At 42.0% G+C, this 19465-nt stretch overlaps 1 protein-coding gene across 3 annotated transcripts in view; it reads right to left on the bottom strand.

Moving 5' to 3' along the window:
- FAM118B (family with sequence similarity 118 member B) overlaps positions 1–19427 on the bottom strand; it is a 46263-nt gene extending 26836 nt beyond the window's left edge. For all 3 annotated transcript variants that reach the window (XM_029208321.1, XM_029208320.1, XM_029208319.1), the window contains exon 1: positions 19365–19427. The gene's annotated coding sequence lies outside the window, so the exon portion shown is untranslated. The remainder of the gene's footprint in view (positions 1–19364) is intronic.
- Positions 19428–19465: the final 38 nt, after the last annotated feature.

Genomic DNA, 19465 nt, shown 5'->3' on the forward strand with positions numbered 1-19465 from the left:
ATGGACATCTTCATAATCCAATGTTTAATTCAGCTACTAAACCAGAGTTTTAACTCTTACATAGTGTTTACCACGTGCCAAGCACTATTTGCAAATATTAACTCATGTTATCCCCATAACCTTATGAAGTACTATTACTGCCCCATTTTAGTGATGAGAAAACTGAGGCACAGAAAGGCTGGGTACCATAATTCAAACCAAGGCGATCTGCCTTCCAAGTTCATGCTCTTAATCGCACTATTACAACCTAAAAACATTCTCCAAGTATTAGCTTCTCAGCTTTTTTCCCCCCGTTTTTAATTTACAGTCCAAAACTATCAAAGAACGGAGCTCCCACATTCTAGAAAGCAGATTTACTTGAAATAATTGTGACGCTTCGTAGCGGCTACATGATTAGGTGCTTTGTTGATGCAATCACGGCAGTTGGCTAAATTCAGGAGCTGAATGAAGCCATTTTTTCCCGGTGATAAGCACTACCTGTCACGTACCTCCCACCACCAACAACCTACCAGAGCCCTAGATCGGTCCCATCATTTTCTCCTGGAAAGTAGGCAAGGTCATTCTGCTGGATTCTCTTTTCTGACAGATGGTCAATTCTTAGTGTCAACACCTGAATACTAAGCTTTTTAATTTTTTTCTTTACAGAGCCAACTGTTATGAAGGTCCATTCCATCTACATAATTTAAGAGGATTAAATATGGCCGACAACTCTTGACAAGTTGTTACTGGAATGTTCTCGGTCCTCTTAGGAACTGAGCGAGAGGTGATTCAATATGCCCACATTAAATCTGACCATACATTCATTCTGTTTTCGAACAGGATAACATCTTTTCTTCAGTCTACAAGATGCCTCATATGATACAATCTTACATGTATACCTCAGTGACATCTAAGCATAAACCGTATCTTATTCCTTTTAGAGTGTTATTTCAGGAAAAAAAAAAATCTATTTTACCCCATTGTTTACTCTAAACAATCTGCAGGTACTGCTGAAGAGGTTCTAAGCTAATTGCGAAAACCTTGCACAGAATTCCTAATATGCAGCAACTAGTTCACACGTTAATTTCTTTATGTGATCACTATTTGAGTTTTCATTTTAGTGGGACTTAGCAGAGGTGGAAAAAGCTTTTCTGCCACAAGAAAACAAAGGCAATTACCTGTGCCAGTGTCTTCATTACCCCAATTACTGCTAATAAGCCACTGAGAAATCCTTTAAGGCCAACAGAGTTCAGCAAAATAAAACTTAGACGTTCGGTAAATGCCAAGACAAGTCACCTCATTAACAAACTTTTTAAGGCCTAAGTCTTCATATCAGATAGGATACTTCTACCTTGAAATCTGTCAGCTTGGCAAGAAATAGAATGCTTATATCGGGTGGGTGAAAAAGGGAAAAATCAAGGCAAGTGTTCTAGGAAAAATCCATTAAGAAACATGGAAAAGATAAGAGAAAAAGGATTGGTTATATGAATGAAATTAAGATCATATAAACTAGCAGTTGTAGATTTGAAAACATGAAAGAATTCCAGCTCCTCCTTTCACAACATCTTGGTGCTAGCGAAGATGGCAAAATCTGGCTGCTTTCTTCATGGAGGGATGAGAGTGGGGTCTCCCAGCCGCTCTCCTCACGCTGATCCGGGGGTCTCCCTGTGCTTCCAGCGTGTGGTCTTCAGCCCAAACAAACCACTGACATGCCAGAAGGAACACAGAATAATACACTTTCAGATATGGGTGGATGGAATAAAAAGGAGAGAAAAGTTCTAATGATGGCATTTTTGCCTGGAAATAAAAGATCTACAAATGACTAGCTTGCAAAGATGGTACATTTCTTGTTTTAAAAGATCAGTTGTATTTATAGCAAGCTTTCCCCTCTTCCATTAAGAATAAAAATAAAATAAAACAGTGACTGAAATAGAGACTGGTTTCTTTCTCTATCATAAACATAGAAAAGGGTTAACTTTGTTTTTTAAGGGAAAAGACAGTCATCCTCCGACTTGGAAGAAACCAAGCCCCTCTGATTGTGGCTTTTGGGCTAATTTCAACACATCTGTTTTTTTTAGCAACTATGGGAGACGAAAGAAGAAAAAGATAGCCAGTGTAAGGTACTACAAAAGAGCACCCGACAAGCTTGTTGACAATGTAACAAGTTAACTAAAATAGTTTACTAAGGCAGTTGATGAATTCAGTTCTATAATGTAGATTGCAGCCTATCCTATTTGTTTTGTATAAAACAAAATTTCCATTTTCTTCCTTCTCATTCATACAAAGAAATGGAACTGATATATAACAACTGTATCTAGATGTGCCAGGATGTGATCCCTCTGTGTACCCCAGTCTTGAAATCTTTCCTCTACCTCTGGTTAACCTAGTTTGCTCCTACTTTTATCCCTAAATTGTATGTGCCTGACACCCTCTACCTTCTGTTAGATAAGATCTGTATCACAGTCATTTCCTGAAAATTTGCTCTAATACAGTCACTGACAAAATGCCAGATTGATACCACTTATTCTTGGGATTTCACCAGCAAACAATGACCTATCAATGAAAAATGTGAGAATGAACTCATAAGATATAGGGTTTCTGGAAAGACTTTAAGGATTGAGACGTATAATCACAAATTCCAGAAAGCCTTTTAACTCAAGTCCCCAAATAAACTACACTGGTATTCCAGGCTCAAGAGCTGAGATGTTGTTTATATCATTTATTTTCAATTATAAAACCAAAGTAACACAGCATGTACAGGGAACAAAAGTGTTTCAAGAAGGAGTAATGGAACATCCAAATTAAAATCTGCTTTGAATTAGAAGTTGGTGATGGAAGTTGATGATTTTACCATGCAAAGAATGATAACTAATAAATTCCTTCTTTGTCACTGCTTTTCCTCCTGTGAAGCTTCTGAGAAGCTTGTATCTGAGACAGTATATCCTGAAAACAATGACACATGTTGCTAAGGAAGGAGACTTTAAAAATATTTAATAAAAATATTTTCCATGGGGACTTCCCTGGTGGTGCGGTGGTTAAGAATCCTCCTGCCAATGCAGGGGACACAGGTTCAATCCCTGGTCCGGGAAGATCCCACATGCCGCAGAGCAACTAAGCCCGTGCGCCACAACTACTGAGCCTGAACTCTAGAGCCCGCGAGCCACAACTACTGAAGCCCTTGCGCCTACAGCCCATGCTCCGCAACAAGAGTAGCCACTGCAATGAGAAGCCTGAGCACTGCAACGAAGAGTAGCCCCCGCTCGCCGCAACTAGAGAAAGCCTGTGCGTAGCAACGCAGCCAAAAATACATAAATAAAATAAAATTATAAAAAAAAAAGAAATATGGTCTTTATTAAAAAAATAATATTTTCCATGTATCAAGTAGTACGATGATACAAACAATTTCATCACAAGCGACCTAGGCAATTCATTAAAAATAAGATTAAGTAAATCTTCAAGGGTAAGATTTTACATTCTAGCCAGTCCTTGAAAACTGAAGTCCCCTATTAAGACAGTGTGAATTACGAATGGCTGGACCCTCAACTGCTTGCTTCTCATGCCACCAAGAGGACACACAATGTGCCACATACAGACGTAGGTTCCTTCAAGTCTGGGCAAGCTCAGGCCATGTCACCATTATAGAGGATTTCTCTATGAGCTGAAATTTGGCAAGTTGTAAAGAAGGGAAGACTTTCCTGTCATAATAAAAATTAAAATGTTTAGTAAGACTATCCCACCTAGTTTCCACTCCTTTTTACTTTCTTGAGGATGTCTGACTTAAACAGCACTGAGTTTGAAAAAAATTTTTTCAAGTTGCATTTTGACATGGAGCTTGGCAAATGTTATGGTTAAAAACTTCAAGTGTAGCTGAATGTTAATAGTGATTAAGTGAACTGTCAACACCGTGTGAGACATCTCAGAAGTCCATTGTGGCCATGTAATCCAAAACCCGTTCACAGTAAAACCAAGGACAGAGTATAGGAAAGATACACAAAATAGACCTGTCTTTGCACACACTGACATAACGGATAAAAAAGAACTGAATAGACACCCATCTTGGGTTCTTAATTATGTTTAAAACTCAATTATCAAAATACCCAGTAAAGAGGGATTTCGCAAGAAGCTTGCTGTGAGTGCATTCAATCTTTTCATTCTGTCATTCAACAGAGATTAAATGTCTATGAAGTGCTCGCTCCTGAACTTCCCACTCAGGATGGCAGTGGAACTGGAGGTCTACAGAGGTCATGGCATTTCCTTTTAAAGAAAAAGAGGGCAGGGCTTCCCTGATGGCGCAGTGGTTGAGAGTCCGCCTGCCGATGCAGGGGACACGGGGAGCCGCTGGGCCCGTGAGCCATGGCCGCTGAGCCTGCGCATCCGGAGCCTGTGCTCCGCAACGGGAGAGGCCACAGCAGTGAGAGGCCCGCGTACCGCAAAAAAAAAAAAAAAAAAAAGAAAAAGAGGGCAGACCATTACCTTTTGGGGTGATGCTTATGCAGTCCTATTTAAAAGAAGGAGAGAAAAGGCCTTGCAAATTTTTCTAGGGCCCGTCTAACTCAGTTATATTAACCTGTACCATTTTCCTTTTTTACTGTGAGATGAATGTAGAATGTTTTGTTTCAGAAAGTCAAAGACGTGTGCTTCTCAGCATTTTCTTTAGTGATCATACCTCATATTTAACCTCATGGGAAACTAAACTCAAAACAATAAACAGCAATTTCGCAGAGAGGACTCAAGTATGGAAACAACCATGACAAATTGGGAAAGGAATCAGTAAGAAAGAAGTTTAAGAAACCACAAAAGGATACTCTGAAAAATAAAATTCAGAAACATGGGAAAAGATCAGTTATGGGCAAGTACGGCAGAACACCTCCCTGGATAAACTAAGCCTGGTTCTTTATAAAGAATACTGTGTATGCAAAACAAAGATGATACTGAATATACACACCAACACAATACACTTGACATGCGTGCAACTGTGGCAGCATTCTTCTATATTAGTATTGATCACATAACCTGCACCCCAACCCCGCCCAAGTACAAACGCCCCTCCCCATCTCCTGCCTCTTGTCTGTAGAGAAGTTGAAGTCTCCCAGGCCTCTGAGTCACAAAGGAGCAGGCTCAAGCAGCTAACGATTAGGACAATAGAGTTACAGACTCAGTGTCTGATGCATGTTCCTGAGTGGTTTTACAGATACCATAACTGCCACCAGAAGGGAAAGGCTGACTGCGTGATGACCAGACTGCACTTGTGACAGACCACTCCATCTTGAGCAGTACGGAATCTATGGCTAGCACAGCGCCAAGAAGTGACCTTAAGAGAATGGGATTAACACTACTGCTGAAAATAATCTGCATCTTTGTGGGCATCAAAATAATTGTAGCTTGTTCTGCCCCTGTAATGGAAACGGGCAACTACAACTGTGAGAAAAGAGATGCTACAGACCCATGTCAACATCTTCCACTCTAAGAATACGACACCCTACGTCAGCAGGAAGAACAGAAGACAGACCTTTGCCCATGATCCCACAGAAATGGAATGATGTTCTGACAAGTGGGGATTTGTAAGCAGCATTTGGCAGGAAAGAGCTCTCTGCAGGAGGCCTCTTTGCCTTGTCACTAACCTTAAACCAGCCCCCAGCGCCCCCCACTCCCCCCACCCCAGCTCTGCTCATCTCCAGCCCTAGTACACCTTTCAGATCTTTTGACCACGTGATACCTTGCCTAATCCTAGTCTGTTGGTTCTTTCCATAGATCAAAGGAGTAGAAATGAAGAATAAGTAACAGATAACCAGATCTCTTCCCCAGCTTCCCCTTCAGTAATCCGGCAAACAAACTGTGAACACGACAGCATCTAAAGAAAAATCAAGGGAATTCCCTGGCAGTCCAGTGGTTAGGACTTGGCGCTTTCACCGCCATGGCCCAGGTTCAATCCCTGGTGGGGGAATAAGATTCCCACACGCTGCACAGCTGGGCAGGGGGGCGGGGAGGGATCATCACAAGACATCAGCAAGCCTGCACACAGTGGGATGTCGATGACTGTGACCCGCTACGTGAATGGCTGACTGGGATTACTTCCCTTTTTCCCTTTAAAAACTTTCACAGCCAATCAGAATCTTTGGAGATGGTTTTGGGGGACACTGAGTCCACCATCTCTGCAGATTGCAGGCATTCTATAATTAAAAGCAACTTTCCTTTCTACCAACATTTCTCTCTCTCTTAATTGATTTCTGAGTGGCCAGCAGCCAGACCTGATTTGGTAACAGGACCTTAAGAAAGTAGTGTGCCTGATTTAGGTCGCAAACTTAAGAAACACATGGAAAATCTCACTGAGTCAAAGAACAGAAAATATAGATCACCAAATGAAAATGTTAAAAAAGGATTTGGAGCAACTGAGCTTGAAAGAAATAAGGGAGGTGACCAAACCTACTCTTACAGGGCAGTTTCTCCCAGACTCGGCCCAATCTTCACCCCCATCACTGCCCCTCTTGGAGATAACGTGCATTTGGCACCTTTGCCATCCTTTGCTGTAAAACAAAGCCTTTGGCTTTTAACCTGAGATCTCTAAATTGGAAAGGTAAATTTTCAGCTTTTACTAAATGCTAGGTCATATGAGCTTGTGATCTAACATCAGTTTCTCATTCACAGAAAAAGAGATTTTTTGCTTGTTTGTTTAGTTGCCCTCTGAAATGAATTTAAGAAACTTTCGTGTTACTTTGGAATTACCTAAATCAAGTTAAGACATGAGTCAGGGTATTTATAGATTACCACCTGCAGAGCATTCACAGAATGAAAATTCTTTCCCTAATTTATTCACTTATTTTGGCTTATGAACTTTTGAATTTGACTGAGATGCCTGTTCCTAAAAGGCTGAGGAACTCCCTCCCTCCCTCTAGACCTGCTGGCTTCTTTACTGTTCCTCAAACAGGCCTGGAGCACTCTGGCCTTGGGGCCTTTCTTTGTATGACTGTTCCTTCTGCTGGATCTTCACCCCCCCCCCCCCCCCCCCCCCCCCCCCCCCCGTCCCCGCCGCCCCGCAAATCCGCACAAGTTTCCAATCCTCTGCTCAAGTCAGACCTTCTCAAGGATGCTACCCTGACCACCGTATCTGAAGCTGCAGGCTCCTCACTCGCTGCGTCAACTGCTCTGCTTTTAATTTCATAGCACGTACCACCCCCAGTATACTAGTTATATTTATTAGTAGTATAATAAAGGTATTAATTACGCTTATTATTTGCCATCTGCCTCCTCCCACTGGAATATAAACTCCTCAAAGGTAGGGATCTTTGTTTAGTTCACAATGCAGCCCGAGATGCTAAACGGTGCCTGGCACAGAGTAGGCACACAAATACTTACTGAAATGAAGTAACTGAAATCTAAGATGTTGCTCACGATCAGAATTACAAGAAAGAAATTTATCATGCGACAGAGAATGCATTTCTAATTAAAAGAAACACTCTGTGACTGCTTTTAATGCAACTAGGACCATAAAAGGCCATTTCTTTTTAAAACGGAACAAATGGGAAAGGACAAATTCCTGTGAAAATTGCGTGCACAGTAAATCAACATTCAGGCTATCACTTTTCAGATACACCAACAGTCACAACAGGGAGTGAAGGTAATCTGATTCCAGCAGGCTGAAGGAGGATTTCAGACTTAAAAGTTTTAAGACTATCCCTCTGACACTAAATGAAAAATTTTAGACGTAAATCATTTTATTTTTATAACTCAAGTTTCTGATATCTAAGATGTAAACTGATGTAGATCCTTAACGCAGGAACTCTTTCTGGCAAACAACTCAAGGATCTTAGTATTTAGGGCTAAGAAATCAGTTTCTTTTATTTAATATATTAAATCTATCCTAAGTGTTTTACAACTAGAGAGGAAGAAAGTCTTTTGTAGCAGCAAAAGGGATTTCAAAACACAAATTGGATCAAGTCATGGTTTAAAATCACTCAAAGGCTTCTCTGGGTTTAATAATACAAAACTCCTCATCCTGCCTGCAAGACCTGGCCTGGCCTCTCCAGTCCTCTTGACAACATCCCTTCCAGCCCTCAGCCTCACCCACACAGAACACACCACACACCTTCCCGGCTCACACAGTCTTTGCTTAGAGTGCTATACTCTGCCAGTGACACAGGAGGGAAGGGGGCAGGCACAGCCTTTGAAAGAATAACACAGCCCGAGGACATGACATAACTGATTAGAACCAAATGGGTCCAAGATGGCAGACAAGTCGACTTCCACTACACCTTGAGCCTCAGTATACACTCACCGTAACACAGCAGCAAGCTAAATGACACACCCACAGGCGCCATGACAGTTCCAAGGATCCATAAGGATCAAAAAGTGGGCGGTGGCCCCATCCCTGGAAATCCCCGCCCCTTCCCTAAATAGCTGGAATACTCCTCCCACTCATTAGCCTATGAAATTATCCACCCCTGTAAAAACTGACAGCCCCATACCCTGGTGCCTTTCTCACCTTCTTGGATGGCCCACACTCTGTGCAGTGTGTTTCTCTCTAAATAAATCCACTACTTACCTATCACTTTCTCTCTCACTGAATTCTTTCTGCAATGAGACATCAAGAACCTGAACTTCAGTAAGTCCTGAAAGCAGGTGTGTGATCTCAGTTGGAAGACTGTGGGTTTTGGCTGGGTTCAGTCCCAATCAGGATTTAGGCTGGGTTCAAGTCTCGGCATGTGGGTTCAAGTTCCTATCTGAGTTTTACACAGTTTAAAAGCTACATGCAGCGAACTCTCAGTCCCCCGAGTTCTTCCTCTGGCCTGGCACGATTATATTCTGTATATGCTGGTAGAGTTTAAAATGACTGGAACTGTACTAGCCACAGCAAATCCACTGCTTTGCAGTCACAAGTTGTTGAATTTTCATGTTAAAATACCTGTTAAATGCCAGGCATTGGGCTAAAAGTGATACTATTACCGCATCCAGTTCACCTCCGACAAACACCATGTAGTGTTTACAGTGAGCCAGGCACTTTTCTGCACTTTACAACGTTCACTCCTCTATGAAGCAGACACCATCACCGTCACATGTCACAGATATCACAGATAACGGAGGCACAGAGACATTAAGTAACTCGCTAGCGGTCACATGGCTATTTATTACACAGTAGATACGGGACGCTGATGCCAGAGTCCACGTTGTAGAGACACAACTCAATACTGTCTCATCAAAGATGACTAACGTCATACCCTTAAGGGCCAAACCCTTGAAAAGTCTCCATCTTTTAGGGGCAACGGAACTGTAAACATATACTTACCATTATGGCAAAATTCAATGAAATAGTTGAGACTTATTTTCCTTTACCTCTTGGAAGCATCTGACACTTAATTCCATTCTCATCTCCCCTGGATACTGTGTTTTCCTGGCCTTCCTCCCAACCCTGTAGGGAAAGCTCTTCTTCCTCTGCCCATGCCCTGAATGTGGACTGTCTTCATGGCACCATCTGAGGCTCTCCAGTTTAACCACTTTACCTACTCCCTACTCTCCCTACCCCACTTACTCCGATGGTTTGGCCTCCAACGAGGCCAACTAAATGCTAATGACTCCCAAATTTGTATCTTCAGCTCAGATCTCTCCTGTGTTTCAGACCCATGAGATACCTACTCAGAAGTTTCATTACAGCCCTTCAAAACTCAAACATACTTTTAGACAGTCCTATTTCAAACTTAAAGATCAAAACACAGTTCAAAAACCTGCTCCTAATCATGTGTTGGAGGACTCTGAATGGCAGAAATCATCTCTGGGAGATAGGATTACAGGTGATTATTTCCTTCTTTCTGTCTCAAGCACTAACACAAGTATTTATTGATTTTGAAAGAACTGTCATCTACTTTAGGAAAGTTCTTGCAAGTACCTTCCCTGGATCAATCTCAGTAATCCCTCAAGAACAAGAGAATGATGGATCAGTGGGAACGTAGGAAAGTGGCTAAGCTTGTAACTGTAAACTAGCTGATATTCCGTTCAGGGTATTTGGATTTCTTCCTAATAAAATTAACTGAAAAATATTCTCTTTGATCTGTAAATGAACTGAGGGATGAAAGCACTGTTTAGACCTGAAACAAGAATCTGAAAGCTCCAAAAAGAGGTTATTATCTGCCACAGAGGCCCACCAGAGCTAGAAAGGCTAGGCTGATAGAAGAAACAGCTTTAAAAGCATTGCTTTGCAGAGCAGGCGGCATCAGTCTTAAAAAGTGGCCAGTGAAAATAATTAAGGAAAAAAGATAGATGAGAGAAAAACAGGTTAGGGAGACCTAAAAACATACTTTAATAAAGAGCGAAGGAGGTCAATGTAAGACTGAGGAGTCACAGGGAGAGACAAGAGGGCTGGATGGCCTGGGCCCCGAGGTGGGGACAATGCATGCGGGCGGAGGGAGTGGGGGAAGGCACTTCTGTTTTCTGAGAAAACGAACAGGTTGCATGTAGGCACCCGGGAATAAGTTTAGGGTACAGCGAAGTAGAAAGAACAAGTGATCCCATTTGGTTCTGTGAAGAAAAGCAGTTTTCAGGAGGAACTCTTGGAGCAAGTGTAAGCATCCTGGTTTCATGCTGACATCAATTCAAAAAGCTGTATTCTTAAGAGTTTGCCCCTGCTTTTACACCACACGTTTTCTTATACGTAAATCCCCTTCGGGGTTTTTTTTTTTTCTAACTTTTCTTCCTTCATTTACCTTAGTGTCTTAGTAAAATTAACTTTTTAAAATACTAAGTACTTGTGGATTCACCCAAAGAGCAGCAGAGCATGTTTCTAGAGCAGAAGAAAGAGAGAAGCAGTGCATTTCTAGTGACTGAGGCCAGTGGGCGAGTTGGGGTGATGGAACCGGAAGTGAGCAGAGGGCTGGACCCTCCAGGTCCCCGTGGACTTGCCTTAGTGGGGTCTAGAGAGCTGTGCTGAAACGCTAAGTTCTTATCGCATTCATTCTGGCAACAGATCTCAAACCTGCTCCAATGCGGAGGGCAGGAAACTGAAAACTATAATGGGCTCTCATTAAAGCTGTCATATCCATATGACAAGAATGGATATTATGAAAAATGATCAAAGGAAAAGAAAAGATCGGGAGAAAAATCACAGGAATCATAGAAGAAAATGTCCCAGGATTGAAGGACATGAATTTCCAGGATGAAAGGGTCCACGGAGCACTCGGAATAGTCAATGATGAAATGCCTGCACCAGGGCACATCATCGTGAAACTCCAGACCACCAGGGACAGAGAGAGTATCTTCAAACTTCCAGTGAGGGAGAGAAGAGAAACCAAACCAACAAAGCAAGGTTTCGTAGAAAAGGTGTGAACCACCACACCTCCAGGGCACTTACAGATACCGGGAAGTACAACGAGGCCTTCAAAACTCTGAGGGAAAATTATTTCTAACCTGGGACTCGATTACACTTCCAAACTATCAAACAAGTTTGTGGGCAAAATAAAGTCTTTCAGATACTTCTTAGGATGTAAGATGTGAGCCAAGAAATGGGATGGCATGGGGGCCAGCCCAGGAGGAGAGTAAAGGTCAGTTCCTGCATGATACTGACAGGAAGCAGCAAAAGGAGGAGGAAGGTGATGCAGGGCTCCAATAAAAAATGGAAGTGACACATTTGAGCCCAGAGATAATGTTACTGATACGAATGTGATTAATACATTAGAGCATTTGGAAAAAAATTAACATAGGTAAGTGAAATAACCAGGCAAACGTGAACCTACACACGTGGCACAGCAACGCAGGATCACCTGGCTCAACCAACGGTGGACGACATTGGGCAGAGGTATAAATACAGGAGTGTCTGCTGGGCGGGAGGGAGGGAGGGAGACTGATTCCTGGGCCCTAACTCAGCATTCACGGAATCAAAATTTCTAGAGGAGTGATCTGTAGCTTTAAAAGTACCTCAGGTGATTCTTATCATCAAGCAAGTTGGGGAAATGCTGACTAGTACTTTGGGGTCAGTAAACTTAGAGTGGATTTGGTTTTCTGAGTCAGTTAACAGTGCAGCTCTCTTTATAACAGCTCGTGTAAGTCATTTTCATTAAACCAACAATAGCATTAGAACAAACACAGCATATTCCAATCGCTAACAATTAATACACACATACACACACACACACCCCCAATCCACATCTTTTTATATGGTCAATTAATCTATGACAAAGAAGGTAAGAATACACAATGGGGAAAAGACAGTCTTGTCAATAAATGTGTGGGGAAAACTGGACCGCTACCTGCAAAAGACTGAAAGTGGGCCACTTTCTTACACCATATACAAAAATAAACTCAAAATGGATTAAAGAGTTAAATGTAAGACCTGAAACCAAAAGCTCCTAGAAGAAAACATAGGCAGTGCACTCTCTGACCTTGGTCTTAGCAATGTTTTTTGGATCTGTCTCCTCAGGCAAGGGAAACAAAAGCAAAATAAACAAATGGAACTACAGTACATCAAACTAAAAACAGCCTTTGCACAGTGAAGGAAACTATCAACAAAACAAAAGGCAGCCTATGAATAGGAGAAGACATTTGCAAACAACATCAGGTAAGGGGTCAATACCCAAAATATACAAAGAATTCATACAACACAACATCAAAAAAACCCAAACAACCTGATTTAAAAATGGGCAAAGGACCTGAATAGACATTCTTCCAAGAAGATATACCTATGGCCAACAGGCACATGAAAAGATGCTCAACATCACTAATCATCAGGGAAATGTAAATCAAAACCACAATGAGACACCATCTCATACCTGTCAGAACGGCTATCATCAAAAAGACAAGAAGTAGCAAGTGTCTTTATGGTGAGAATGAGAGAAAAGGGAACTCTCGTGCACTGTTGGTAGGATTGGAGACTGGTGCATCTATTACAGAATATTGTACAGAGGTTCCTCAAAAAATTAAAAACAGAATTGCCATATGATCCAGTGATTTCACTTCTGGGTATTTACCCAAAGAAAAAACACAAATTCGAAAAGACACATGCACCCCAGTGTTCACTGCAGCACTATTTACAATAGCCAGGACATGGAAGCAACCTAAGTGCCCACCGACAGACGAATGGATAAAGCAGACACACACACACACACACACACACACACACACACACACACGAATATTACTCAGCCATAACAAAAAAGAAATCATGCCACTTATGATAACATGGATGGATCTAGAGAGTATTATGCTAAGTAAATAAATCAGAGAAAGACAAATACCATATGATCTCACTTACATGTGCAATCTAACAAAACAAAACAAAATGAAAACAGACTCACAGATACAGAGAACAACAGGTGGTTGCCAGAGGGGAAGGGGGGTGGAGGTGGGGGAGAAATAGGTGAAGGGTACGAAGAGGTACAAACATCCAGTTATAAAATAAATAAGCCACAGGGATGTAACATACAGCATAAGGAATATGGTCAATAATATTCTAATAACTTTGTATGGGGACAGATGGGTAACTAGACTTAATGCAGTGATCATTTCATAAAGTATGCAAATATCAAATCACCATGTTAGCACACCTGAAACTAACATACCACTGTATGCAAACTATATTTCAATTTAAAAAAGCCACATCTTTAACTCACTGATGAAATTTTCCAAATGCTACAGAAAATAGGTTTATTCAACTTAACGAACTATCTGTTGCAAAGACCTTCTTGAATTTCTCTAGGGATCCTCATATTCTCTTTTATCAACATGGTTGAATAATGCCTCAATTTTCCATTGTCCATGTTCTGGAAACGGTTTCTAGGTTCACCCTTCCAGTGTATACTCCTTTTCCCATAAGATACTTGGTCATCTTCATTTATATACATGCTACAAAATACACAGCTCTTTAAGATGTTGAAAATGCTCCAATGTAACATTCTTGTTTTATAATCATAAAATGCTGACTAATAATGTGAGTACCTACTACACAGTAGGAACCAGATATACTTATCTTGCTGCTCGTCACAACAATCTTATCAGGTAGGTATTATTGGTTCCATCACACATATGAAGAAACTGAAGCTGAGAAGATTAAATGCTTGTAAATAACAAAGCATGATGCAAATTTCAGTCTGTTTTTGAAGCTCATGCTGTTTCTAAAATACTAAGCCTGCCTCATTTCCTGCAAGCACTGGAATTTCAGCGATCCTCAGGTTGTTTACTCCACCCCCCTTTTTGGACGAGAAATTTAGGGTACAAAACTTTGAAGTGATTCCCCTAAATGGCAGAATGAAACCAAATTCCATAGCTCTTGACTCTTACTCTATTTTTGTTCCACAAATCTATGCACTGATGCTATACTAGGTGCTGGACAGGGCTAGTATTTATTGAGCATTAACTACGTATGGGGCTCTACAGGGCTTTAACCTGCATTAACTCACTCGATCCTCATGGTGGTCTTAGGGTAGATATTCTTCCCATTTTACAGGACAAAAAAAACAAAAGTGAGAGAGATTAAGTAACTTGCACAAGGTCACACAGCTAGCTAGTGGCAGAGCTGGATCTGAAACCCAGCCTACATGACTCCGAAGTGCAAGCTCTTAGCATCTCCAAGGTTTACAGTCCACATTATCTCTTCTGAATGCCCATATGGTTTTAGTCTAATTAAAAGTGTACACATGATGTGTGGACCCTTCTTTCAACCTGATGATTCAAACAAATGAAGTGTTAGAAAGTGAGACCAACAGGAAAATCTGTACACTGACTGGTTGCTTGGTGATACCAAGGAATACATTTTTTAAGGTGTGATGATGGTATTGAGGTTACGTTGAAAACTAGTTCTTATCTTTGACAGATACATACTGAAGTGTTTACAGATGAAATGATTATTTCTGGGATTTGATTCAAAACCATTTGGGAGTTTGGGGTGTAGAACAAGACTGGCCCCTGTGTTGGCTGGATGTATTAGAAGCTGGCTCATGGGTACATGGGGTTTATTAGAGTTTTCTCTATCATGTAAACGTTTGAAAATTTCCACAATTCAGAAAGAATGCACACACACACAAAAAAGAAAAAGATGAGAAAAACCATGTTATTTTAACAGTATTTGGGAAACAGAAATATGAATGATTTTCCCCCACTCTACTTTTTGTATTTTGACATTTTCTATATTACTTTTATAATGGAAAACATAAAATAAGCTACTTAAAGAAATTCCCCCCCCCAAAAAAGAAATTCCCTATCTTCTAAAAATAGGCAGAGCAAGTCTGCCCATAATCTAATGAGGTCAAAGCATCATGACGAAAGCATTTCCCACCCCTTTATCAGTTAACTACCATTCACACACTTTAAAAAAAGCCATTTTTTAAGGACAAGTATGGTCTTTAAATATTAAACTAGCCAAGTGCATAAAGGCACATAAGGGCAAAACAGATTAGACACAGACTTAAGAAAAATAATTATGGTAACTAGACTTGTGGCAGTGATCACTTTGTAGTGTGTATAAATGTTGAATTATAATGCTGTACAACTGAAACTTAAATAATAATAATTTAAAAAAGAAATTAACCCCCCAAACCAGATACGGTCAGGTAAAAATGGGTTACATTTCAAAGGATAATTAATATATAACATGCTTTGGTTTAAAAAAAAAAAAGACTAACTAGTGATACAGTTCCTCTTGATAGTTAGGCAGAGTTTGGGACAAAGACTTTGAATGTGTAATGCTGACCTTCCTAATGGTCACATGGGCCACAGGACAGGGATCTCCTCGCCAGTGTATGGCCAGGTGGGGATGGGACAGCCACAGATCACAGGCCAGCTGTCTTCTGTGGGTCGCCGCCAGTTTTCCTCAGTGACACAACAATAATTTCCTTGTGTGTCACAGTATGAAAAAAGTTTGGGAAGCAGTGTTAAAGCTAGACCTGCCCTGACATTGCTCAAAAGCTGAAAAAAAGTGAAACAAGGGGCAACAGTACAACGGAATCTCTTTGAAATGCTGGCATGGAAAAAAGAACTAACACACATGGTATAGGTCAATACCATTGTTTTCTATTTTTTTTTCTATCTGCACTCCTTTCCACAACCCACCTAGGAAATCTGAAGGTGTATTCCAGCAGCACTCAATGAAGTAACCTCCAAACATAAATGTTAGCTCAGTGGCATAAGGTTAAATTGTGGGGACAGGATTAAAATCCTGGTTCTCTGTGCCAATGCTAAATGTACTCAAGGTTAAGTCTGAAATAAATTCCACTTGTTAAGAAAGAGAAGCACTTAAGTGTCAGTGGAAAATCTTGATAGAAGCTTAGAGCTAGTAAGGATCTTCTTTTAAAAGACAAATAACTGAAGCCCAAATTACTCGCTCAAGTTCACAAGCAGCTGAACTGGGACCAGTCCCCAGATCTCCCAGCTGCCGACAACTGCTCTTTCCAGGGCACCTCCAGAGAACTGCTAATTGCTTCTTTGAATCTCTCTAAAACCATAAAACAATATCCAAGTACTTCCTGCTCCTCAGGGAAACTGAATCGCTGGTTAATCTGCAACTAGCAAATCGCTGTTCAAGGAACCAGAATTTAACCTCATGCCACTAATTAACCTTAAATTTGGGATATTTAGACACAAGTTCTTTTGTTAGTCCCTGTTTGTATTTATGAAATAACAAGAAGGCTTTGTTGTTCTTGCACAGGTTAGAAAATATCCTTAAAAACAAATTATCAAGTTCTTCTTTATATGGTTATGGGGGGGCACATATTATGATATATCAAGATCTAGGTAGATAAGCCACGTTCGCACTCTGTAAGAATGAAGACACCACTAACAGAATTTCCCTCCTTATACTGAGAAAACCGTCCAGATAAGAAGAGTCCCCAACCAAAAAGAGAATATGAGATTAGTGCAGAAGTGGAAAAATGCGCTATCTAAAACAGGGTTACCTGAATGAGGAAGAGAAAGGAGGTAATATATATCTTTACATAAATTCTTGTGTACTGAGAGCAACTCTATTTCAAATCAACAAGTGGCCAGACTCAAAGGATAAACATTAAGGAACCAAACTTCTGTACCCACACTGGCTAAAGCTGTACTGTGATACCAAGCAAACAAAAACTCTGAATTCTTCAAATTTCTCTTACAAAGTTTCAACAAGAAAAACCTAAAAGTTCCTTCTCCAGAAAAAAAGAGACCAGTGTTTTTATGCCTAGGCACTATAGTGTGTGCCTTGGGTTAACCTGAAACCCAAGAACACAAGCTCTGCGTCACTGACAATGACATCTGAGTTGGTTCTTCATTTTGTTTCCTGCCACAGAAGGCCAATTCTGCAGGAACAGGGGTCACTTCTTGAATGCCATTAAGGACAGGTTAAGGCAGAAAAAGGCTCCCCAGCCCCCCCCCAAAACCATAAAAGTCCTACACCTAAAACAGGCTTGTAATTAATGTAACGATACGAATTTAAGTCCTGATGTCCAAATTTCAGAGTCCCCGGAAAGGAGTCTTCACATACTTATGTAACACGTGATGTGTGACTGCTTAGTGAAATTAGAACCTGGGTCTGGGACATTATCAGTAAAAGGTAGTAATTCTCAACTTCTCTAGATCTGTGTCTTTCCTGGGAATTTGCAGGGGGAAAAAACAGTAGGAGAGAAGCTGTTTCTCAATCTCCCTTCGAATTCTTCACATTTATACCCCGATCACCTCTCTTATTACAGAAACATACACAGGTCTTCTTTCCCCCTCTTTACAAATACATGTACTCCTACCTCCAATCTTTAGGTCAAAAATAGACAGAAATTAGATCATTCAAAATGTTCAGACACACCTAACCCATGCCTCTGACGCACTTCAGCCAGCCAAGGGATATTTGTGAATTTACTCTGTACCAGATGCGGGGGGATAAAAAAAATGAATGAGTCCTTAAGGCACTCACAGTTCAACAGCAGCTGTCAATAGTACATCTTGACCTGTACAACTCAAAACCAATTCACACTCAAAGGACAGTACAGTGTAGGGAAAAAGACCAGTGAACGGGGCTTCCCTGGTGGCGCAGTGGTTGAGAGTCCGCCTGCCGATGCAGGCGACACGGGTTCATGCCCCGGTCCGGGAAAACCCCACATGCCGTGGAGCGACTGGGCCCGTGAGCCATGGCCACTGAGCCTGCGCGTCCGGAGCCTGTGCCCCACAACGGGAGAGGCCGCAACAGTGAGAGGCCCGCGTACCGCAAAAAATAAAAAAACCAGTGAACGAAGCACAGCCTTTCTACTGAGCACTCAGATTGCAGCTTCCTAGCTGATTTCCCAGTTATCAAAGCCCTCTCCTTTTCAATCTGTCCTGCATTCAAATGCCAGATTCATTTCCAGAATTCCACTTCCAAGGAGTCTCTCTCCTGCTCTAGCATCTTCAAAGACTCCTCCCTACTTACCACATCTAGTTCAAACCCTTCTTCCAATTAAAAGTCTTCTATAGGCTAGCTCCACTTACCTGTTCAACTTTATCTCATGCTCTACAGGGCTCCCTTCTGCCAATCCCTTTTAGAGGGGTAGGACGCAAACTTAATTCCACTACCTCCTCTAACTCCTCAGGCAGCCTTCATCCTAAGCAGTCTTAAAAACCGTTTCCTCTATCGTCAGCACAGATGCGTTACTTTCCTGAGATCTCGTCAGGGCTCGGCATCAGCTTTTTTCTTAATAAATGGCAGGTCTGTTCCCAGGTTCTTTTAACATTACTGTCCCAACCAGATGTTCCTCTTCCCTGCCACCCCTTAGTGAAGTCCCAGGGTCTTGACTTAGTGAAGTCCCTGGCAGTTTGGGCATGGGAGTCCCAACACTGCGCCTTGTAAGAGAAGGAGAGGGTCTGGAGCAAGTTACAAACCAGGGATGGAGAAAACGAAGGAAGTGGAAAAGGGAAGGGAAGATTCCTGCTCTGTACTTTGTCTTTTCTTTGGAAGCAGTGGGGGAAGGGACGGAGGAGACGCCACGAAATGAATTCTTGAAGGCAGAAGAAACTCAAGGTGCTCCCTAGGAAGAAAATATGGACCCGTGGATAACGGAAGGGCTCCCCATCACCCCTGGGAGAGAAGGACTAGTTACAACGTGAAACAAAGAGGTTGGGAGTCAGGAGATGAGGGGTGGAGAGGCTTCAGAGATCCCGCGTCTCCGAAGGTCGAGCGGTAAGGAAAAAAAAAAGGACGCGAGGCGTCCCTCGAGGGATTGGCCGAGCACCCGGGACGTGGCTGCCAAAACGGACGAGGTGGGCGCCTCAGACGGCTCTGGGGCGAGTGTTCATGGGGCACGCTTCTCCCGGGGGCGGGGAGGCAGTTTTGAGTGGGGTCGTCTCTTAAAGGGAGAAACGGTTTCCCAAGATAGGGATCTCCGAGAACGGAAGCGCTGGAGACGCGGAAACGTTCAAGCGTTGAGGCACCGGCATTTCCCAGCCCCAACCCGGCTTCTCCACACACTCACCGCGTCTCCTCCGAACACAACCGCTCCAGTTGCAGCTACCGGCCAACGCAGCCGCACTTAGCGCGCATCGCCCCCACGTGACTCGCCCGGGACCCCGCCCC

The sequence above is a fragment of the Monodon monoceros genome, unplaced genomic scaffold (assembly GCF_005190385.1).
Source record: "Monodon monoceros isolate NGI ecotype Baffin Bay Population unplaced genomic scaffold, NGI_Narwhal_1 Super_Scaffold_7, whole genome shotgun sequence".
NCBI classification, from domain to species: Eukaryota; Metazoa; Chordata; class Mammalia; order Artiodactyla; family Monodontidae; genus Monodon; species Monodon monoceros.